We start from the raw sequence: 23,146 nt of genomic DNA on the forward strand, positions 1-23,146 counted from the left end.
CCCTGCATGGGCAAGGGTTGGACCAGAGGGGGCCTAGTCTCAGAATTAAGGGGCACCAATCTAAGACTGAGCATGATGAGGAATTTCTTCTCTCAGAATCTTGAGCGTCACTGGAATTCCCTGCCACAGAGAGCTGTGGGGCAGAGTCCTTGTGTATATTTAAGGCTAAGATAGATAGATTCCTCATCAATAGGGGAATCAAGAGTTACAGTTGAAGGGTAGCACATGAGAACAGCTGGATCAGCAATGATCAAACTGAATAGCACAGCAGGCTCCAGGGGCCAAATGGCTTACTCCTGTTCCCATTTCCCTACTCCTGTCCCTACTTCTTATGGTCAAGGGTAGAGGAAAATATGCCAAAGAATGTGGGCAGCAAGGTGCAGTCCAGCTTTCCCCAACTTCTCATCTGGGCAGTGACTGATGCTGCTCAATTATAACTGAGGAAACTATGCAGGTTCTCATGCAAAGACGAAACAAAGTCCAGGTAGACTGCTGATTTTATGCAGTAGTTTCAGAGTCACTTTCTGCTGACAAGATCAAAAGCCTTCATGAGAACTAAGGTACCAAGAAAGGATGATGTGTGCAGTTTACTGCTCATTTTGTAACTGGAAGGCTAGTTCCAGTGGAGTTAGACCATGAGACCAAACACATAGGAGCGGAAGTAAGGCCATTCGGCCCATCGAGTCCACTCCGCCATTCAATCATGGCTGATGGGCATTTCAACTCCACTTACCCGCATTCTCCCCATAGCCCTTAATTCCTTGTGACATCAAGAATTTATCAATTTATCATCAGCCATTTCCTGGACCACTCTTCCAAACTGTCTAGATCCTTCTACAGCCTCCCCATTTCCTCAGTACTACCTGCCTGTCCACCTAACTTTGCATCATTGGCAAACTTCGCTAGAATGCCCCCAGTCCCTTCATCCAGATCATTAATATATAATGTGAACAGCTGCGGCCCCAACACTGAACCCTGCAGGATACCGCTTGTCACCGGCTGCCATTCCGAAAAAGAACCTTTTATCCCAACTCTCTGCCTTCTGTCAGACAGCCAATCCTCAATCCATACCAGTAGCTCACCTCGAACACCATGGGCCCTCACCTTGCTCAGCAGCCTCCCGTGTGGCACCTTATCAAAGGCCTTTTGAAAGTCTAGGTAGACCACATCCACTGGGTTTCCCCAGTCTAACCTACTTGTCACCTCTTCAAAGAACTCCAACAGGTTTGTCAGGCACGACCTCCCCTTACTAAATCCATGTTGACTTGTTCTAATCCGACCCTGATCTTCCAAGAATTTAGAAACCTCGTTCTTAATGATGGATTCTAGAATTTTACCGACAATCGAGGTTAGGGTAATTGGCCTATAATTTTCCATCTTTTGCCTTGATCCTTTCTTGAACAAGGGGGTTACAACAGCGATCTTCCAATCATCCGGGACTTTCCCCGACTCCAGTGACTTTTGAAAGATCTCAACCAACGCCTCCGCTATTTCCTCAGCTACCTCCTCGGAACTCTAGGATGTAGCCCATCAGGGCTAGGAGATTTATCAATTTTAAGACCTTTTAGGTTTTCTAGCACTTTCTCTTTTGTAATGGCAACCATACTCAACTCAGCCCCCTGACTCCCTTTAATTGTTGGGATATTACTCATGTCTTCCACTGTGAAGACTGACACAAAGTACTTATTAAGTTCTCCAGCTATTTCCTTATCTCCCATCACTAGGCTTCCAGCATCAGTTTGAAGTGGCCCAATGCCTACTCTTGCCTGTCGTTTGTTTCTTATGTATTGAAAGAAACTTTTACTATCATTTCTAATATTACTGGCTAGTCTACCTTCATATTTGATCCTCTCCTTCCTTATTTCTCTCTTTGTTATCCTCTGTTTGTTTTTGTAGCCTTCCCAATCTTCTGATTTCCCAGTGCTCTTGGCCACTTTATAGGATCTCTCTTTTTCTTTGATAGATTTCCTGACTTCCTTTGTCAGCCACAATATTCAGCATTAGGTCCTTTGCTCTTTCTAGTATAAATAACAATTTGGACTTAAATGCAAGAGCTATGATCAAGAAGTTTGATGTGTGACAGTGAAGAGGGGAGTGGATATGGCAGGAAGATTTCAATGAACTGGTCAGTGGCTGGGGCAGTGGCAAACAGAATTTAATCTGGAGAAGAGTGAAATGAGACATTTGGGAGATTAATTGTTGGGGATTTCTTTGCCTTAGTTAATGAGAGAGTACTGAGAGGTGTATAGGAAGTAAGGGTGAATGTCCACAGATCCCTGAAGGTAGCCTGACAGGTTGGTAGGGTGATTAAAAATCCTTTACAAAAACTGAAAGAACTGTGGATGCTAGAAATCAGAAACAAAAACAGAAAAGGCTGGAAAAGCTCAGCAGGTCTGGCAGCATCTGTGAAGAGAAATCAGAGTCAATGTTTAGGGTCCAGTGACCCTTCCTCAGAGTAAAATCCTTTATTAGCTAAGGTGTAGAATGTAAGAGCTGAGAAATTATGTTGGAACATTTTCCCCTCATCGGAGAGTCCAGGGCAAGACTGCTTAGTCTCAGCAGAAAAGGACAGTAATTTAAGGCTGAGAAGTCTTGACCAGGTGGATGAGGATGGGATGCTTCCTCCTGTGGGAGAATCTAAAAGTAAGCGTCACTGTTTAAATCTCAGGGTTCACCTGGTTAAAACAGATGAGGTAAAAACATTTTTTTCAGAAGGTCATGAGTCTTTGGAACTCTGCAAAAAAAGTTGTGGAAGCAGAGTCCTTGAATATTTCGAAGGCCGAGGTGGAGAGATTCTTGTTAAACAAGGGGGTGAAAGATTATCAGGAGTAGGCGGCAATGTGGATTTGAGTAACCAATCAGAGAAGCCTTGATTTTATTGAAAGATGGAGTAGACATGAGAGAAAGGATAGCAAAGATGATTCTCGATAGGAGTGAGAGAGACAGAGTAGTTGTCATGGGGGCTTCAACTTTCCAAATATTGACTGGGATCACTACAGTACGAGTACTATAGATGGGCCAGTTTTTGTCCAGTGTGTGCAGGAGGGATTCCTGACACAGTATGTAGACAGGGCTGAAAATGTGTTGCTGGAAAAGCGCAGCAGGTCAGGCAGCATCCAAGGAACAGGAGAATCGACGTTTCGGGCATAAGCCCTTCTTCAGGAATGTATGTAGACAGGCCAACAAGGGGCAAAGCCACTTTAAATTTGGTACTGGGTAATGAGCCCGGCCAGGTGTTAGACTTGGAAGTAGGTGAGCACTTTGGTGATAGCGATCACAATTCTGTTATGTTTACTTTAGTGATGGAAAGGGATAGGTGTATACCACTGGGCAAGAGTTACAGCTGGGGGAAAGGCAATTACGATGAGGCAAGATTTAGGAAGCATAGGATGGGGAAGGAAACTACACGGGATGGGCACATTAGAAATGTGGAGCTTATTCAAGGAAAAGCTACTGTGTATCCTAGATAAGTATGTACCTGTCAGGCAGGGAGGAAGCTGTAGAGCGCGGGAGCCATGGTTTACGAAGGAAGTGGAATTTCTGGTCAAGAAGAGGAAGAAGAAGGCTTATGTTAGGATGTGATGTGAAGGCTCAGTTAGGGTGCTTGACAGTTACAAGGTAGCCAGGAAAGACCTAAAGAGAGAGCTCAGAAGAGCCTGGAGGAGACATGAGAAGTTGTTGGCGGATAGGATCAGGGTAAACCCTAAGGCTTTCCATAGGGATTTAAGGAATAAAAGAATGATGAGAGTAAGATTAGGGCCAATCAAGGAAAGTAGTGGGAAGTTGTGTGTGGAGTCACTGGAGATAGGGGAAGCACTAAATGAATATTTTTCGACTCTAGAAAATGGCAATGTTGTCGAGGAGAATACGGAGGTACAGGCTACTAGACTAGGGGTGGGATTGAGGTTCACAAGGAAGAGGTATTAGAAATTTGCAGAGTGTGAAAATAGATAAGTCCCCTGGGCCGGTTGGGGTTTATCCTAGGATCCTCTGGGAAGCCAGGGAGGAGATTGCCAAGCCTTTGGCATTGATCTTTAAATCGTCATTGTCTACAGGAATACTGCCAGAAGACTGGAGGATAGCAAATGTGGTTCCCCTCTTCAAGAAGGGGAGTAAGACAACCTTGGTAATTATAGATCAGTGAGCCTTACTTCAGCTGTTGGTAAAGTGTTGGAAAAGGTTATAAGAGATCGGACTTATAATCATCTAGAAAAGAATAATTTGATTCGGGATCATCAGCACGGTTTTATGAAGGGTAGGTCGTGCCTCACAAACCTTATTGAGTTCTTTGAGAAGGTGACCAAACAGGTAGAGAGTAAACCGGTTGATGTGGTGTAAATGGATTTCAGCAAGGCGTTCGATAAGGTTCCCCACAGTAGGCTATTGTACAAAATGCGGAGGAATGGGATTGTGGGAGATAGAGCAGTTTGGATCAGTAATTGGCTTGCTGAAAGAAGGCAGAGGGTGGTGGTTGATGGGAAATGTTCATCCTAGAGTCCATTACAAGTGGTGTACCGCAAGGGTCGGTGTTGGGTCCACTGCTGTTCGTCATTTTTATAAACGACTTGGATGAGGGCGTAGAAGGTTGGGTTAATAAATTTGCAGACGACACTAAAGTTGATGGAGTTATGGATAGTGATGAAGGATGTAGTAGGTTGCAGAGAGACATAGATAAGCTGCAGAGCTGGGCTGAGAGGTGGCAAATGGAGTTTAATGTGGACAAGTGTGAGGTGATTCACTTTGGTCGGAGTAACTGAAATGCAAAGTACTGGGCGAATGGTAAGGTGAACAGAGAGATTTCGGTGTCCAATACACAGATCCTTGAAAGTTGCCACCCAGGTTGATAGGTTTGTTAAGAAGGCATACAGTGTTTTAGCTTTTATTAATAGAGGGATCAAGTTCCGGAACCATGAGGTTATGCTGCAGCTGTACAAAACTCTGGTGCGGCCGCACTTGGAGTATTGTGTACAGTTCTGGTCACCGCATTATAAGAAGGATGTGGAAGCTTTGGAAAGGGTGCAGAGGAGATTGACTAGGCTGTTGCCTGGTATGGAAGGAATGTCTTACGAGGAAAGGCTGAGGGACTTGAGGCTGTTTGCATTAGAGAGAAGATAATCAGAGGGTTAGATAGGGTGGACAGGGAGAGCCTTTTTCCAAGTATGGTGACGGCGAGCACGAGGGGGCATAGCTTTAAATTGAGGGGTGATAGATATAGGACGGATGTCAGAGGTAGTTTCTTTACTCAGAGAGTAGTAAGGGTATGGAATGCTTTGCCTGCAACGGTAGTAGATTCGCCAACTTTAAGTACATTTAAGTCGTCATTGGACAAGCATACGGACGTATATGGAATAGTGTAGGTTAGATGGGCTTCAGATTGGTATGGCAGGTCGGCGCAGCATCGAGAGCCGAAGGGCCTGTATTGCTCTGTAATGTTCTATGTTAATACATGTGTATCACATTGTACCCAGCATTACTGAGTACCTTACAATCTGACAACTATTACTGTGTACTCAGCATTCCAACGTGGTCAGTATGGTACTGTTCCCAACTCCTGTAAAGACAGTAACCCACTGCTTTCCTACCTTCATGGCCTCCTCCTGCTGCAATGCCTCACGCAGAGTCTCGTTGACCTGATCATGGGATTCTCTCCAGATCTTTTTTACGTTCCTGTACAGGGTGTCTAACTGAGGAGAGACAGAGAGAGAGGAAATGTAGGCATTAGTAAAGAGCTCAGTGGTCTCACACACACACACACAGAGACAGACACACAGACAGACAGAGACAGGCAGACGCACGCACACACACACAGAGACAGACACACACACACACAGAGACAGACACACAGAGACACACACAGACTGAGTGGTTGAGACTCCTCTCAGAATCTAGAGGATCTCCAGTGATCAAAGAAACCAGCGCAGCAGTTCGAATGCCATTTCCACTTTCCCTTTTTGACAAGGATTTGACTGAACAAGCAAGGATGCCTGCCTTGAAGAAGTTCTCCTCCTCTCTCTACAAGAATCTCAGGGAGTCCCTCTCCCACTGCAACTCCCAGCTCATTTCCTCTGCCCTGAAGCTCTTACTCTATGCTACTTTCTCCCCACCCCCACCTTCCTCTAGCTTATCTCTCCACGCTCCAGGCTCACTGCCTTTATTCCTGATTAAGGGCTTTTGCCCGAAACGTCGATTTCGAAGCTCCTTGGATGCTGCCTGAACTGCTGTGCTCTTCCAGCACCACTAATCCAGAATCTGGTTTCCAGCATCTGCAGTCATTGTTTTTATCACACAGCAACAGATAAACCGTGACCCACTGAACCACTGCAGCCCAGGCAGCAGCCCTTGTGACACATCCACTACTGAATAATCAAATAAAGATCAAAAACACTGCAGATGCTGGAAATCAGAAACAAAACTGAAGCTGCTGGAAAAGCTCAGCAGATCTGGCAGCATCCGTGAAGGGAAGTCAGAGCCAGGGTTTTGGGTCCGGTGACCCTTCCTCAGAGCTGTTAACTCTGATTTCTCTTCAACCCCATATCATTTCCCAGAGCAATCTGCTCGGTCTTGAGTTCTGCAGTCAATATGAAGATGGTTGTCAATGTGCCCCAGTAATGTTGTATTGAGTATTGTCACGTTGAAATGGTGGGATGTCCTTGAGGTACAGGTCACTGCATCAAGGTGTTCTACAAATTTCAAATCACGAGACTGCTACAGAGGACCAATTCCACAGGGAAGTCTCAGAAAACCACAAGGGGCTCAGACAGGGACAAGGGAAGTCTCAGAAAACCACAAGGGGCTCAGACAGGGACAAGGGAAGTCTCAGAAAGCCACAAGGGGCTCAGACAGGGACAAGGGAAGTCTCAGACAGACACAAGGGGCTCAGAGGGTTGAGAGTCTTTAAAACTCCTTGCCACAAAGAACATTGGGGGCAAAGACCGTGTGTATATTTAAGGCTGAGTCAGACAGATCATTCAGACAATCAAGGGTTACAGGGAAAAGGGGTGGAAGGAATGTCCGATCAGCCATGATTCCATTAAATGGCAGAGCAGGCTCGAGGGGCTGAATGACCTACTCCTGTTCCTAGTTCTTGTGATCTTGAATATCAATTGGGATAGCATTAGATAAAAAGGGGCAGTAATTTCTGATGGTAATTTCAGGAGAACATCCTTGATCAGTCCAACTGGAATGGAGGCTTTGCTGGAGCTGGTGTTGGGGAATGAGGTGGGTCAAGGAGACACGGGTTTGAGGGGGAGAAATGGGGTAAGACTGATCACTGTACAAAGTTGTGATTAGTAACAGAGATTAACAGGAAACAAACTGAGCTATTAAATTAGAAGAGGGTTAAGTGGAATGTGAAAGGGGGGCATCTTGCCAGAATAAAATGGAACCAGAGATGGCAAGTCGAATTTTAATGAACAATGGGTGATCTTTGAGGAAGAGATGATTCAGATACTGTTTTAAACGGGTGAACCCTGAGATTTAAACAATGACCCTTAGTTTTAGATTCTCCCACAGGAGGAAGCATCCCCTCCTCATCTACTCGAGTAAGACCCCCCAGGGTTGTCTAATTAAGTTGCCTCTTAATCTTCTAACCTTCAGCAGATACAAGCCCAGTCTGTTCAAACTTTCCTCATAAGATAACCGCTCATTCCAGGGATTAGTCTGATAAACCTCCCCTGAACTGCTTCCAATGTTTCCTCCTCATTAGTCAATTCACTTGCTCACCTCATCTTGATGCTTCACTACCTCACACGTGTCTTCACTTCTGATGGAGTCTATCAGTCCCTCTCCAAGGCTCCTCAATGACTTCACATCATTCTGCAGAGTTTCAATCTCCTCACAGACCTCCTGGAATACAGAAACCAAAACCATAGAAACCCAACAACAACAGCAGCTAAGGGCACAGAGCTACAATTGATTAAAGGCAGTAATTCAATGAAGTGAGACAATGTGCTTAAGGTTTCTAATTGGTCAGAGCTAAGAAACAAGGTACCAAGGCTGGACCAGCTGTATTCAATAGGCCATGATCCGGTGGAAAATGTATAGAAGGACAGATTTGCTTGGAATTGGTCGGGATTTATGAGATTTATGACAGTAGAAGATTGGAATGACCCAAGTCATGAATGGCCTATAATTATGTTAAGGTCAGAAAAGGGAGGAACTTCTGAAGCAGGCCATTGAGGAAAGAAGCATTTTCACCCAGTGGGGAAGGTGACATTATTGAAGCTAGTCATGAGGATCGAAATTGGTTAAGTGCAGAATGCCAACTGGGATGGAGTATTGGGAACAGTGATCATAGTATCATCAGGTCCGTATTATATTTGGAGAACGAAAAGGAGCAATGTAGGATAAAAATGTTAACTGGAGATGAGTTAATTCCTGCAAATTGTGGAGGGATCTATCCAGGATAAAAAAAAAAGAAAGAACTTTTGGATACTGGAAATCAGAAACACAAACAGAAATAGCTGGAAAAACTCAGCAGGTCTGACAGCATCTGTGGAGTGAAAGCAGAGTTTAAGGGTTACTGCAGATTATATCTGTCATAAATACTGTTGGATGCGAATCCTATCAGATTGAATGGATTGGTTGGAGAGACAGTTGGTGGCAATAAGAAATTTGCAACAGCAACAGTATGTGATGGATGGCAGTTATAGGAAGGGGGGAAAGTCTCCGATACAGTCACATAGATGGGTTAACTCCAGGAAGGGTAAGAGAGGTAGGCAGCTAGTGCAGGAGTCTTCTGTGGCTATCCCCATTTCAAACAGGTATGCTGTTTTGGAAAATGTAGGGGGTGATGGATTCTCAGGGGAACGTAGCACGAACAGCCAAGTTTCTGGTATTGAGACTGACTCTAATGCAACGAGGGGTACGTCGGCTTCCAAGAGATCAATTGTGTTAGCGGACTCTCTGGTCAGAGGTACAGACAGACGTTTCTGTGGCCAGCAGAGAAAAAGCAGAATGGTGTGTTGTTTCCCTGGTGCCAGGATCAAGGATGTCTCAGAGAAGGTGCAGAATGTTCTCAAGGGGGAGGGGGACCAGCAGGAGGTCATTGTCCACATTGGAACCAACGATTTAGGAAGGGAAAAGGTTGAGATTCTGAAGGGAGATTACAGAGAGTTAGGCAGGAATTTAAAAAGGAGGTCCTCGAGAGTAGTAATATCTGGATTACTCCCAGTGCCAAGAGCTAGTGAGGGCAGGAATAGGAGGATAGAGCAGATGAATGCATGGCTGGGGAGCTGGTGTATGAGAGAAGGATTCTCATTTTTGGATCATTGGAATCTCTTTTGGGGAAGAAGTGACCTGTACAAGAAGGACAGATTGCACCTAAATTGGAAGGGGACTAATATACTGGCAGGGAAATTTGCTAGAGCTGCTCGGGAGGATTTAAACTAGTAAGGTGGGGGGGGGGGGGCACCCAGGGAGATAGTGAGGAAAGAGATCGATCTGAGACGGGTACAGCTGAGAACAGGAATGAGTAAAATAGTCAGGGCAGGCAGGGACAAGGTAGGACTAATAAATTAAACTGCATTTATTTCAATGCAAGGGGCCAACAGGGAAGGCAGATGAACTCAGGACATGGTTAGGAACATGGGACTGGGATATCATAGCAATTACAGAAACATGGCTCAGGGATGGGCAGGACTGGCAGCTTAATGCTCCAGGATACAAATGCTACAGGAAGGATAGAAAGGGAGGCAAGAGAGGAGGGGGAGTGGCATTTCTGATAAGGGATAGCATTACAGCTGTGCTGAGGGAGGATATTCCCGGAAATACATCCAGGGAAGTTATTTGGGTGGAACTGAGAAATAAGAAAGGGATGATCACCTTATTGGGATTGTATTATAGACCCCCAAGAGTCAGAGGGAAATTGAGAAACAAAACCAACGTGTCCCTCGTTGCATTAGAGCCAGTCTCAATACCAGAGACTTGGCTGTTCGAGATACGTTCTCCTGAGAATCCATCACCCCCTACATTTTCCAAAACAGCATACCTGTTTGAAATGGGGATATCCACAACAGACTCCTGCACTAGCTGCCCTTCCGAAAACTGCCATCCATCACATACTGTTGCTGCTGCTGCAAACGTCTGAGCAGCTCTAGCAAATCTCCCTGCAGTATATTAGTCCCCTTCCAGTTTAGCTAGAATAAACAGAGTTGTTATCTCTGGATTGTTACCTGTGCCACGTGATAGCGAGGCAAGGAATAGGGAGAGATATCAGCTACAGGGATGGTGCAGGAGGGAGGGTTTTAGTTTCTTGGATAATTGGGGCTCATTCTGGGGAAGGTGGGACTTGTACAAACAGGACGGTCTTCACTTGAACCAGAGGGGTACTAATATCCTGGGTGGGAAATTTGCTGGTGCTATTCGGGTGGGTTTAAACTAGCTCAGCAGGGGAGTGGGAACCGGAGGTGTAACTACAGTGCACAGGAGGATGAGAGTAGGGAAGACTGGGACAGGATTTTAGGGTCACAGGAATGTGCTGGCAGGCAACAAGCTGGTTTGACGTGCATCTACTTCAACGCCAGAAGTCTCCGAAATAAGGTAGGTGAGCTTGCAGCATGGATAGGTACCTGGGACTTCAATATTGTGGCCATTTCGGAGACATGGATAGAGCAGGGTGAGCAATAGATGTTTCATTAAAAACAGGCAAGGCGGGAAAAGAGGGGAAGGCGTGGCCTTGTTAGTCAAAGATAGTATAATGGTGGCTGAGAGAACTTTTGATGAGGACTCATCTACTGAGGTAGTGTGGGCTGAGGTTAGAAACAGGAGCGGAGAGGTCAGACTGCTTGGAGTTTTTTATAGGCCTCCACGGAGTTCCAGGATGTGGAAGAGAGGATTAGCAACATTATCCTAGGTAGGAGTGAAAGGAACAGGGTGGTCATTATGGGGGACTTTATCTTCCCCAACATTGATTGGAAATGTTATAGCTCTAGTGTGTCGGATGGATCAGTTTCTGTCCAATGTCTACGGGGGGGTTTCCTGACACAGTATGTCGAAGGGCCGACAAGAGGGGAGGCCACACTGGATCTCGTGCTTGGTAATGAACCAGGCCAGGTGTTTGATTTAGTTGTAGGTGAGCACTTTGGAGAGAGTGACCATAATTCAGTTACGTTCAGTTTAGTGATGGAAAGGGATATTGGAAATCTGTCTTTGGAGAGGAGATGGTTAGGGGCAGAGTCGAAGTGCATCTCTCTGACAATCAAAGGGAGGGGTAACAAAGAACAAACTCCCTGGAAGATGAAAGAAATGGATGGTCAGATAAATCAGAAGAAAGATCATAAAACAGATGCCAGTTTCATAATAGAATCAGGTTGAATATAAACACTATAGAGAACTGAGGAACAGAAATGAGAGGTAGACAGACAACTGGAGAATAGATTGGTACTAAACACGAAAGCAACTCCAGAGACGTTCTCCAGGCAGATTACCCTGCCAGTGTCATCATCGTCCAGAACATTCTCAGGAAATCAATGGGGAAGGTCGTTGGTTACGGTAAAAATATTGCTAAAACCCCATCAAGGGTTTTCAGAGTTCCTTGATGAGTTGTTTAAGGACATCGACTGGGCAAAGACCAGGTGGAAAGTCCAGAGTGACAGGTGGGAAAGGAGCTGTCCCTCTAGAAGGACTATTTCAGGTGGAACTTGACTTAGCTCCTGCTTAGGTCACCCAGTAACAGTAGCCACCTTTGCTTTCCAGCCAAGACTGATTCTGAAGGCAAGCAGCTCAGACAAAGGGAGACCTTGGAGCATCTACAGGAAACTGTTCCAGGCCGACAGTGGAAGCACATCAGTGATATCTCACTGGCCTGTTGTTAGGTAACTGGGAGGCTGGAAGGGCCATAAATACAGAAGCAGAATGCAGTAATAATCTTCGCTGTCACTCACTGAGCTGGAAAATCAGCAAGAAAACTATCCAACGACCAAATCCATCGCAGCTAATGGATCTGGATTCAAATGCTAACTTCTTCACTTCTGCAAAAAACTAATTGAAACACAGGCCCCTGGTTTAGCTCAGAAACATCTTGGGACTTTCTTATGGCTAATCCTGGATTAGTGGTGCTGGAAGAGCACAGCAGTTCAGGCAGCATCCAAGGAGCTTCGAAATCGACGTTTCGGGCAAAAGCCCTGTTATAACCTTCGTGTCTGTAGTTTCTTGTGAACAATGTTATCTCTTTATTCCCAATGAAAATCCAGAAAGGACTTTGAATCAATTATCCTTTTAACTGTGAAGCTTGATGCTGGTCTGTGTTAACTTGAAACAGATCTGATACCAATTCCATTCATAAACCATGTCAGAACATGGAACAGACCAGCACAGTCCAGCACAGTCCAGCACAGTACAGACCCCTCAACCCTCAATGTTGTGCCGACCTTTTGTCCTACTCTAAAATCAGACGAACCTACATCCCCTTATCATCCATGTGCCTATCCAAATGTCCCTAATGTCTCCGACTCTACTCCCACTGCTGGCAGTGCATTCCACACACCCACCACTCTCTGTGTAAAGAACCGACCTCTGACATTGCCCCTAAATCTCCCTCCAATCACCTTAGAATTATCCCTCCCCGTGATAGCCATTTCTGCCCTGGGAAGAAGTCTCTGGCTATCCACTCTATCTACTCCTCTCATCATCCTATACACCTCTATCAAGTCATCTCTCATTCCTTCTTTGCTCCAATGAGAAAAGCCCTACCTCGCTCAACCTTTCTCCATAAGACACATCCTCCAGTCCAGGCAGCTTCCTGGGAAATCTCCTCTGCACACTCTCTAAAGCTTCCACATCCTTCCAATAATGAGGCGACCTGAACTGAACACAATATTCCAAGTGTGGGCTAACCTCGCAGAGCTGCAGCATAACCTCGCAGAGCTGCAGCATAACCTCGCAGAGCTGCGGCATAACCTCGCAGAGCTGCGGCATAACCTCGCAGAGCTGCGGCATAACCTCGCAGAGCTGCGGCATAACCTCGCAGAGCTGCAGCATAACCTCGCAGAGCTGCAGCATAACCTCGCAGCTCTTAAACCCAATCCCTCTGTTAATGAAAGCCAACACAACCCTATCAACCTGGATGGCAACTTTGAGGGATCTATGGACATGGACCCCAAGATCCCTCTGTTCCTCCACACTGCCAAGAATCCTGCCTCTAACCCTGTATTCTGCATTCAAATTTCACCTTCCAAAGTGAATCACTTCATACTTTTCCAGGTTGAACTCCATCTGTCACTTCTTAGTCCAAGTCTGCATCCTGTCAATGTCCTGTTGCAACCTACAACATCCCTCCACACTATCCATCACTCCACTAAACTCCGTGTCATCGGCAAACTTACTAACCCACCCTTCCACTTCCTCATCCAAGTCATTTATAAACATCACAAAGAGCAGAGGTCCCAGAAGAGATCCCTGCAGAACACCACTGGTCACCGAGCTCCAGGCTGAATACTTTCCATCTACTACCACCCTCTGTCTTCTATAGGCCAGCCAATTCTGTATCCAGACAGGCAAATTTCCCTGTATCCCATGCATCCTCCCTTTCTAAATGAGCCTACCATAGACAACCTTATCAAACACCTTTCTAAAATCCATGTACACCACATCCATTGCTCTACCTTCATCATTGTGTTTTGTCACATCCTCAAAGAATTCAATAAGGTTTGTGAGGCATGACCTGCCCCTCACTAAGCCATGCTGACTCTCTAATCAAAGCTGAAAAATGTGTTGCTGGAATGCTTGGATGCTGCCTGACCTGCTGCGCTTTTCCAGCAACACATTTTTCAGCTCTGATCTCCAGCATCTGCAGTCCTCACTTTCTCCTATCTCTAATAAAACTATGGTTTTCCAAATAATCATAAATCTTGTCTCTCAGAATCCTCTCCAATACTTTGCCCACCACAGATGTAAGACTGGTCTGTAATTCCCAGGATTATCCCTATTCCTTTTCTTGAACAAGGGAATAACATTTGCCACCCTCCAATTATCTGGCACTACTCCAGTGGACAGTGAGGACACAAAGATCATTGCCAAAGGCGCAGCAATCTCTTCCCTTGCTTCCTGTAGTAACCTTGGGTATATCCTGTATGACTTATCTATCCTTCTGTCTTTCAAAATTTTCATCACATCCTCCTCCTTAACATCAAGCTGTTTGTGGATGTCAGTCTGTTTCGCACTGTCTTCAGAAACAACAAGGTCCCTCTCAGTAGTGAATACTGAAGCAAAGTATTTATTAAGGACCTCCCCTACCTCCTCCGACTCCAGGCACAAGTTCCCTCCACTATCCCTGATCGGCCCAACCCTCACTCTGGCCATCCTCTTGTTCCTCACATAAGTGTAGAATGCCTTGGGGTTTTCCTTAATCCTATCCACTAAAAAGTTTTTTCATGCCCTCTTCTAGCTCTCCTAAGTCCATTCTTCAGTTCCTCCCTGCCTAGCTTGTAACCCTCTAGATCCCTGCCTGATCCTTGCTTCCTTCACCTTGTGTACGCTTCCTTCTTCCTCTTGACTAGATGTTCCACATCCCTCGTCACCCAAGGTTCCTTCACCTTACCATCCCTTCCTTGCCTCAGTGAGACAAATCTATCCAGCACTATCAGCAAGTGCTCCCTAAACAACCTCCACATTTCGGATCAGTGGTGCTGGAAGAGCACAGCAATTCAGGCAGCATCCGAGGACAGGCAAAATCGAACCTCCACATTTCTGTCATGTACTTCCCTGAGAATATCTGTTCCCAATTTAGGCACACCAGTTCCTGCCTAATAGCATTGTAATTGCCTCTACCCCAATTAAATATTTTCACATACAGTCTGCTCCTATCCCTCTCCATGACTATAATAAAGGTCAGAATGTTGGGATCACTATCACAGAAATGTTCTCCCACTGGGAGATCTGACACTTGGCATGGTTCGTTGCTGAGCACCAAATCCAATATGGCCTCCCCTCTAGTCGGCATATCTACATATTGAGTCAGGAATCCTTTCTGGACACATCTAACAAAAACTGCTCCATCCAAATTATTTGAACAAAGGAGATTCCAATCAATATTAGGGAAGTTAAAGTCACCCATAACAACAACCGTTATTTTTGCACCATTCCAAAATCTGCCTCCTAATCTGCTCCTCCATGTCTCTGTTAATATTGAGGGGACTGTAGAAAACTCCCAATAAAGTGACTAATGTTACCACCTGGTAGCAGCTGAGAATTGCTAGATTGTCTAAAAGCTGACATTAGACAACTACATAGCAAGGATAGAGCAGTATTAATGGGGGGATTCTAATCTGAACCCAGAGTGGGAGAGGAAGACAAGCAAATACCAGGGAAGTTGTGAATTTCTAGGATGGATTCCTCCAACAATATGTCTAGATGCAATAAGGAGACAAGCAATATTGGATCTAGTCATGAGCAATAAGTCTAGTTTAACTAATGACCTAGTTTGTGAGTATTTGCAAATTTTGATCACAATATAATCGAGTTTCATGTAGCGTTTGTGAGAGATCGGCAAAAATTGGATAATAGAATTTAGGGTTTAGGTAAGGCAGACTTTAAAGGGATGAGGCAGAGAGTGTCCACAGTAAACTGGGAATATTTGCTAAAGGGTAAAGTTACTGAGGAACAGAGGAGAGTGTTTGGAGAAACATTTAATGCTGTTCAGGGGCAGGTTGTCCCCAGGAGATGGAGAATCTCCACCTCACTCTCACAAAAATACAGCCACGGACATCGGAGCAGGGAAGGTACGGCATACAATTAAAAGGAAGAGCTTATAAAAACATAAAGAACAGTGTGGATCCCACAGGACGGGTCAAATACAAAGACCAACAAAGATCCACCAAGCATCTTTTTAAAAGCGGCTACAAAGGATTATGAACTGAAACTTGCAAAAGCCATAATAGACAATAAGAGGAGATGTTACAGTTCTATAAAGGGAAAGCCGCTGGTCCCAGTGAAGGCTAACAGTAGGGATATTGTCAGTGACTACGGGGAAGCAGGAAAGGCGGAGAGCTTGCGGGAAATCCCAAAGAAATTATCAGAGGATCAGGGACTGAGTCAAAATAAAATTAAACTAAATCATCAAAAGAAGGGAAATTAATGGAACTGAGAAATGACAAATCCCCAGGACCTGATGGCTTCCATCCCTGGGTGTTAAAGGAAGTTGGTGGAGTGAATAAACGAGGTTCAGTGCAGCGAAGTGTGAGGTGATGCACTTTGGTTGGAAGAACATTGAAAGGCAACATAAAATAACGGGGATAATTGTAAAGGGGGAGTAGGAGCACAGGGGGCTGGGTGGTATACGTCACAGATCATTGAAGGTGGCAGCACCGGGGGAGAGAGCAGTTAATAAAGCAGACAGTACCTTCGCCTTTATTACCGGGCAGAGAGTACAATAGCAGGGGGGGTGATGTTGAACTTGTCCAGGACCCTTGTGGGTCCTCAGCTGGAATATTGTGTACAGGGTGTGGGCCCCACATTATAGGAAAGATGGGAATGCATTGGAGAGAGTGCAGAAAGTGATTTACAGGAATGGTTTCCGGAATGAGAAACTTCAGGGATGGGGGGGGAGGTTGAAGACGTTGGGATAGTTCTCCCCAGAGAGAGGGCAGCTGAGAGGGAGATGTGATAGAGGTTTTCAAAACCAGAGCTGGACAGAGCAGACAGGGAGAAACAGTCCCTGCTTGTACCAGGATTGTAAACACAATGGACATAGATTTAAAGTGATATGCAAATGAAGCAAGAGTGATGTCAGTGTTGTAGAGATAGAACATAGAACATAGAACATAGAAGAATACAGCGCAGTACAGGCCCTTTGGCCCTCGATGTTGCGCCGATCCAAGCCCACCTAACCTACACTAACCCACTATCCTCCATATACCTATCCAATGCCCGCTTAAATGCCCATAAAGAGGGAGAGTCCACCACTGCTGCTGGCAGGGCATTCCATGAACTTACGACTCGCTGAGTGAAGAACCTACCCCTAACTTCAGTCCTATATCTACCCCCCCTTAATTTAAAGCTATGCCCCCTTGTAATACCCGACTCCATACGCGGGAAAAGGTTCACACTGTCAACCCTATCTAACCCCCTAATCATCTTGTACACCTCAATCAAGTCACCCCTAAACCTTCTTTTCTCTAATGAAAACAGCCCCAAGTGTCTCAGTCTATCCTCATACGATCTTCCTTCCATACCAGGCAACATCCTGGTAAACCTCCTCTGCACCCGTTCCAGTGCCTCCACATCCTTCCTATAGTATGGCGACCAAAACTGCACACAATATTCCAGATGCGGCCGCACCAGAGTTTTATACAACTGCATCATGACCTCAGGACTCCGGAACTCAATTCCTCTACCAATAAAAGCCAGTACGCCATATGCCTTCCTCACCGCACTATTTACCTGGGTGGCAACTTTCAGAGATCTGTGTACATGGACACCAAGATCCCTCTGCTCATCCACACTACCAAGTATCCGACCATTAGCCCAGTACCCCATCTTTTTGTTATTCTTCCCAAAGTGAATCACCTCACATTTAGCTACATTGAATTCCATTACAGATGTACAGCACAGAGAAAGGCCCTTCAGCTCGGTCTGACTACACCAGTCATAAACAACCACCTAATGATTCTAGCCCCATTTCTCAGCACTTGGCCCATCACCTTATTACATCTCAATTCCTCTTCAATGTGATGAGGGTTCCTGTCCCTCCCACCCTCTCAGGCTGTGAGGTCCAGGTTCCCCACCCCCCTCTGGGTGAAATGATTTATCCTCACATCCCCCTCTAAACTTCCTGCCCCTTACCTTAAACCCCAGCTCCCTGGTCATTGATCCCTGCGTTAAGGGGAAAAGTTCCTTCCTGTCTGTCCTGTCCAATTTTCTGCATCTCAAACATGTCCCCTCTCAGTCTCCTTTGCTCCCATTGAACATTGAAAAGTACAGCACGGTATTGTGCCAAGGATTAATCCTAATGTAAAGTAAAATAACTTCACCTATGCACCCCTCAACTCACTGCTTTCCATCTGCACGTCCAGCAGTCGCTTAACTGTCCCCATTGACTCTACTTCCACCATCACCGCTAACAATGTATTCCATGCATTCACAACTCTCTGCGTAATGAACCTTCCTCTGATGTCTCCTCTGTACCATTCTCCTAATATCTTAAAACTATGGCCCCTTGTGCCAGTCAATCCTGCCCTGGGGAAAAACATTCCCAGTCTGTCCAATCTCTCTTCCTAACTGAAACTCTCCAGCCCAGGCAACATCCTGATAAATCTTCTCTGCACACTCTCCACTGGATGTGATCACCTCCATCCTAGAATGTGGATTCAGAACTGCACACATTGGCTGTTGCCTAACCAATGTTTTATTCAGTTCCTCCCTGCTCTGAAACTCCATCCTTCAGTTAATAAAGACAAGTGTCCCATATACCTCCTTCACCACTCTAACCTGCTGTGCTCGAGTTCAAAAGAAATAAACAAACATACGGCATTTGTGGAAATTCTCTGGATAAAGCATTCATACAAGAGAAAGAGGCAATTGTTTCTTACAGGAGATTAAAAATTCTTTCTCATTCAATATAAAGATGCAGTTTGAGGTAAAGTTGAGGTTTAGAAATGAAAGTTGGTCATATGAATCTGCAACAGAGAGATCATCTGGAGCTGTCTGGAAAGGGGCTAGGGTATCTGCTTTAGATTAGATTAGATTACTTGCAGTGTGGAAACAGGCCCTTCAGCCCAATAAGCCCAACCCACCCAGACCCATTCCCCTACATTTACCCTATTCACCTAACACTATGGGCAATTTAGCATGGCCAATTCACCTGACCTGCACATTTTTGGACTGTGGGAGGAAACCGGAGCACCCGGAGGAAACCCACGCAGACACGGGGAGAACGTGCAAACTCCACACAGTCAGTCACCTGAGGCGGGAATTGAACCTGGGTCTCTAGCGCTGTGAGGCAAATCCCTAGAGTGAAATGATCAGCTCCACATCTGCTGAGTGGAAGGTGATTAACCTGTCACTCTATCCAGTGCACGTCCTCAGGAATATTAAGTATTGTAGGGGTCTATCCACCACTCCATAATGGTCTGGTATGGAGCGGTACCATCCCAAACCTCTTTTCCAAGGACCACACTGGCTGAGGTGCTTCAAGTCCTGCCATTCAACCATAAAATGTAGGACAGAAGTAGGCCATTCAGCCCATCAAGTCTGCTTTAAGATTCAATGAGACCATGGCTGTTCTCATCTCTACTTTCCTACCTTTTCCCCGTAACCCCCAATTACTTTCCTGAGTAACACTCTCTCTGTCTCAGCCTTGAATATAACTAATTAGATTAGATTAGATGCCCTACAGTGTGGAAACAGGCCCTTTGGCCCAACAACTCCACACCAACCCTCCGAAGAGTAACCCACCCAGACCCATTTCCCTCTGACTAATGCACCTAACACAACGGGCAACTTAACATGGCCGATCCACCCTAACCTGCACATCTTTGTGACTGTGGGAGGAAACTGGATGACCCGGAGGAAACCCACGCAGACACGGAGAGAATGTGCAAACTCCACACAGACAGTTGCCTGAGGCTGGAATCGAATCTGGGACCCTGGTGCTGTGAGGCAGTAGTGCTAACCACTGAGCCACCATGCTGCCCTGCCTCAACAGCCCTCTGTGATAAAAATCTTCAGATTCATTCCATTTTGAGAGAAAAAATTCCTCCCCATCTCTGCCTTAAATGGGTGACTTCTTATTCTGAGATGATACTCCCGGTCCTACACTCTCCCACACAAAGAAAAACAACCTCTCCATATCAACTCTGTCAAATCACTTAAGAATCTTGGATGTTCCAATAAGGTTGGAACATTCTTCTAGAGTCCAGTGAGTACAGTTCCAGCCTATCCAACCTCTCCTCATAAGACAGTTCCTCCATTCCTGTGAACCTTCTCTGGACTGCCTCCAATGTCGGAATATCTTCCCTTAGACAAGGGCCTAACCCTGTTCAGAGTATCCCAGCTGTGGTCTGACTACTGCCTGTATAGTTTTAGCAAAACTTCCTCACTTTTATACTCCATTTCCTTTGAAATTAAAATCAATAATTGTGATTCACACACGAGACTCCCAAATCCCTCTGTGCTGCAGCTTTCTGCAGTCTTTCTCCATTTAAATAAGATTCAGCTCCTCTGTTCTTCCCACCAAAGTCCATAACCTTACCTTTTCCTACACTATATTCCATTTGTCAAATTTGTGCCCATTCGCCTAAGCTTTCTAAATCCCTCGGATAACTCCTTATGTCACCTTCACCCATTGCCTCCCCACCCATTTCTATCTCATCTGTAAACCTGGTGATTACTTTCCTCACACATTGTTAATATACCCAAAAGGTCCCCGATCTATGAACATCTACCTTACAAATGCTCGTAATAGAACATAGAACATTACAGTGCAGTACAGACCCTTCAGGGCTCGATGTTGCGTTGACCTGTGGAACCAACCTGAAACCCATCTCCATTATTCTATTCTTGTCCATATACCTGTGAAAGCAATCCCATACAAGGATGCAATTTAATGATCCAACATTTCCTGTCTTCCATTATCCTGCAAACAGGATGGACTGCCTTGTACAGGATATAACTGTGGGCTGAGCACTGACCCCTGGGGCACTCCACTAGTTACAGGTTGCCATTTTGAAAATGCTCCCCTTATCCCAATTCTCTGACTTCTATTAGTGTGATGTTTCCATGTATCTGCTGCCCTTTTCCTTCGAGATGGACACGGTCATGGTTTGAGAAGAAGCCTTGAAGATCTACAGTACAGCCCACTCCCCAGCTATGTAACTGCCCCTTTTCTTGTTCCTCAGCTCATTGTCTGCACGGCCTCATTTGATAGGAGAAAGTGAGGTCTGCAGATGCTGGAGATCAGAGGCTAGATTAGAGTGGTGCTGGAAAAGCACGGCAGATCAGGCAGCATCCGAGGAGCAGGACAGTTGACATTTCGAGCATAAGCCCTTCATCAGGAATGTGGGGCCACGGGGGGGGAGGGGGGGGGGGGGGCGGAGGGAGCTGAGCAATAAATGGGAGGGGTTGGGGCTGGGGAAGGTAGCTAGGCATATGAAAGGTAGATGAAGGTTGGGGTGATGGTGATAGGTCAAGAGGAGGGTGGAGCAGATAGGTAGGAAGGAAGATGGATAGATGGGACAGTTCAAGAGGGTGGTGCCAAGTTGGAGGGTTGGGAATAGGACAAGGTGGGAGGAGAGGAGATGTGGAAACTGGCAAAATCCACATTGATCCTATGTGGTTGGAGGGTCCCAAGGCAGAAGGTAATGTGTTCTTTCTCCAGGCTAGGATTTGGCAACAGAGGAGGCCCAGGACCTGCATGTCCTTGGCGGAGTGGGAGGGGGAGCTGAAGTGTTCGGCCATGGGGCGGTGGGGTTGGTTGGTGTGGGTGTCTCAGAGATGCTCTCTGAAACTTTCCGCAAGTTGGCGTCCTGTCTCCCCAATGTAGAGGAGATCACATTGAGAATAACGGATATAGTAAATGACATTTGTAGAAGTACAGGTAAATTTCTGATGGATTTGGAAGGGTCCTTTGGGGCCTTGGATGGAAGTAAGGGGGAAGTATGGGCACAGGTTTTGCAATTCCTGCGGTGGCAGGGGAGGGGGTGTGAGGGCTGGTGGGTGACACGGGCCTAACAAGGGAGTCGCAGTGGGAATGGTCTCTGCGGAACACAGATAAGGGTGGGGAGTGAAATATATCTCTGGTGGTGGGGTCCGTTTGTAGGTGGCTGAAATGGCAGAGGATGATGCGATGTATGTGGAGGTTGGTAGAGTGGAAGGTGAGGACTGGGGGAGTTCTGTCCTTGTTGTGGGGTTCAAGGGCAGAGGTGCAGGAAGTGGAGGAGATGTGCTGGAGGGGACATCAACCACGTGGGAGGGGAAATTATGGCCCTTGGAATAGGAGGCCATCTGGGATGGTCTGGAGTGGAATTGGTCCTCCTGAGAGCAGATGTGGCAGAGGCAGAGAAATTGGGAGTAAGGGATAATGATTTGACAGGAGGCACGGTGGGAGGAGGTGTAGTCCAGGTACCTCGAAACGTCAACTCTCCTGCTCCTCGGATGCTGCCTGACCGGATATGCTTTTCCAGCACCACACCTTTTGACTGTGGCCTCATTTGTTGACCATTTCAGCACATCATCCCTCCTCACAGCTGCCTTAGTCTCCTCCAAACTCCCTCCTCTGTTATTCCACCCCACCCATTCCATCTGAAAACCCTGAAAGCAAGAACACTGAGCTCCCTCTCTCAGCCACATTCCTAGCATCAGGGCAATATTGATGAGAAGTGCCCTCAGTTTGGTTGCTTTATTTGATGAACTCTGGACTGTGAAGTCAGAAACCCATGCCCCAGCAAACACGTAGTCTGTTGCCTAATTTATTTCCTCTCCTTTTCCAGACTCATTCACTAACTTGCTGCCTTCATTTCTGTTTCAGATTTCACCTGAACTGAACTGAACCCTGGGTTGCCAAACCCCTGCCTCTCACTATCTGTGAACTGCCTCCAGAGCCAGTCCAGTTAAACCCCGACAGCAGGTCAGGAGCAGGAAGGTAATAAAGGTCACCCTCAGTGATATCCTCACTCACCTGGAGGCAGCCAAGACGATGTTGGAGAGTCACTGGATTGGATGATGGTGTACTCAGATCTTGCAGCCTCTGCTCAGTGGTCTTCAAGACAACAGTGAGATCAGTCAGAGCTATCTCAAACTGCTGGGCCTGGCAAAGTTTGGCCTGAAGCCTGGACTCCTGCTCCTGAGAGTGAAACTGTAACTCAGTCCAGAGCCGCACCAAATGGTCAAGCTTCTCCTGAATGTCTGCTCAAGAAAAGAATTTTACACAACAGTCAGCATTTGAAAAATTTTCAATCACAAATCGCCAAATAGTTTCCAGGCATGGATTGGCCACTTATGGGGTAGAGTGAGACAGTTGGGAATTACAGAATCGATAAGACCATAAGAAACAGGAGTAGGCCATTCGGCCCCTCGAGGCTGGTCTGACATTCCTCGTGTCCACTTTCCTGTCCTTTGTGGCTGAATTGGCCTCCAGAAGTAATGAACTTATGATGGACAATAATACACTTATCGTGGAATAACAAAAGATGGACAATGATTAAAGCATGCTGGG

General features: G+C 46.0%; 1 pseudogene; it reads right to left on the bottom strand.

Annotated features, from left to right (window-relative positions):
* Positions 1 to 7,722: 7,722 nt before the first annotated feature.
* LOC148142216 (uncharacterized) overlaps positions 7,723 to 23,146 on the bottom strand; it is a 68,260-nt pseudogene continuing 52,836 nt past the window's right edge.

Source organism: Chiloscyllium plagiosum, unplaced genomic scaffold (genome assembly GCF_037043375.1).
Source record: "Chiloscyllium plagiosum isolate Xiang-an unplaced genomic scaffold, Cpla_swu_hap1 HiC_scaffold_30, whole genome shotgun sequence".
NCBI classification, from domain to species: domain Eukaryota; kingdom Metazoa; phylum Chordata; class Chondrichthyes; order Orectolobiformes; family Hemiscylliidae; genus Chiloscyllium; species Chiloscyllium plagiosum.